The 1,807-nt window shown below is 37.1% G+C and overlaps 1 non-coding gene across 1 annotated transcript; it reads right to left on the bottom strand.

Annotated features, from left to right (window-relative positions):
- Positions 1-947: 947 nt before the first annotated feature.
- On the bottom strand, positions 948-1,054 carry LOC128296247 (small nucleolar RNA R71). The gene has a single exon (XR_008286796.1). It is a non-coding gene; the product is annotated as a small nucleolar RNA R71 (small nucleolar RNA).
- Positions 1,055-1,807: the final 753 nt, after the last annotated feature.

The following is a 1,807-nucleotide window of genomic DNA, read 5'->3' as shown; positions in this document are numbered from 1 at the left end:
CTCCAATTCTTTTCTCTGTGCGTTCTTAGTTTAGATAATTAGTTAATTAAAACAAAACCTCTTTATTTTTAAGCTAGATAATAAAAAGACAGTCATTACTAGTACTTTTAGTTCCTTTGGGTTCGACAATCCGGTCTTGCTAAAACTATACTACTGTTCGATAGGTACACTTGCCTACATCGCGATAATAGTTAGTTCAAGAACGAGTAATTATAAATATTTAAAACCTATCACGAAACCTCGGGATCAAGTTTTTAGCGCCGTTGCCGGGGAACTGAAATATTAAGAATGCTCAATTTTTATTACTTTAGCCATTTATTTTTCTTTAATTTAATTTTATTATCGTTATTATTTATTAATTTACTTTTTCCTTCTCTTGGCAGGTTTTTATAGTTTATGACTAGAAGAAACCCGTCAGGACCATTACTTTTTGACGAAGAAATCGATCGCACAGTTCGTAGAAACCAAAAAGAAATAAGGCAAAGCTTAAGATACACACAAGAAAACGATACTCAACCCCCAACCGAAGAGATGGCTAAAAACCAAGGCAATCAGCTACCTCCTGGAATTGCGGCTAATCAAAATCCTGCTCCACATACTATGTATGACTATGCTAAACCTTCTTTAACAGGAACTGAGTTAAGTATAGTTAGACTTGCTATTGCTGCAACTAATTTAAAACTGAAACCTAGCACAATTCAGATGATACAGTAGTTTGTTCAGTTTGATGGTTTGCAGGATGAGGATCCCAACACTCACTTGGCGAATTTTCTGGAATTTTGCGACACTTTCAAAATTAATGGTATTTCTGATGATGCCATTCGCCTTCGGTTATTCCCTTTTTCACTGAACAGTGGTTGAACTCTTTACCACGAGTGTCTATCACTACTTGGGAACAAATAATCGAAAAATTTTTACTAAAATATTTTCCGCTGGCTAAAACGGCTAAGTTACGTAATGATATCTCTTCTTTTGTGCAAATGGACTTAGAAACACTTTACGATGCATGGGAGAGATACGAGGATCAATTACGAAGGTGCCCTCACCATGGGTTACCTCTATGGCTGCAAGTTCAAACGTTTTACAATGGTGTGAATCCCTCGACAAGACAGATGATTAACGCAGCTACTGAAGGAACCATCAATAACAAAACACCTAAGAGGCTTATGAATTTATTGAAGAAATGTCACTAAATAACTATCAATAGCAAGTCATGAGGACTAAGCCAACAAAAACAGCAGGCATTTATAATGTCGACTCAGTTACTATGCTATAAAATCAGGTAAAACTTCTTAATAAAAAGATTGATGGTTTACTTGGTTCTACGCAGGTACATCCAGTAATGAGGTGCGACTCAAGTGGAGGAGGTGTGCATACAGAATATCAATCCTTCAATCCTACAACCGAAGAGGAACAAGTTAACTATATGGGTAACAATAACTTTAGATCTCAAAATAACCCATACAGTAATACTTATAATGCAGGTTGGAGGAACCACCCAAATTTCTCCTAGGGTGGTCAAGGGAATCAAAAGCCACAAAATCCTCAGGGTTTTCAACAGCCACCTTATCAACAAGAGAGGAAACCGAACCTTGAGGAGATGCTCTCTAAATTCATCTCGATGTCAGAAACCCGTTTCCAAAATGCTAAGATAGCACTTAAAAATAAACAAACATTGATCCAAGGACTCGAAACTCAGATAGGCCAGCTATCCAAACTAATCGTCGAACGACCACAAGGTAGCTTACCAAGTAATACTGAACCTAACCCAAGGGAACACCTCAATGCAATTAGTACTCAAGATAAG

This window comes from Gossypium arboreum, chromosome 7, assembly GCF_025698485.1.
Source record: "Gossypium arboreum isolate Shixiya-1 chromosome 7, ASM2569848v2, whole genome shotgun sequence".
Taxonomy (NCBI): Eukaryota; Viridiplantae; Streptophyta; class Magnoliopsida; order Malvales; family Malvaceae; genus Gossypium; species Gossypium arboreum.
The sequence above is the reverse complement of the archived record's forward strand: the minus strand, read 5'-3'. Positions and strand labels throughout refer to the sequence as shown.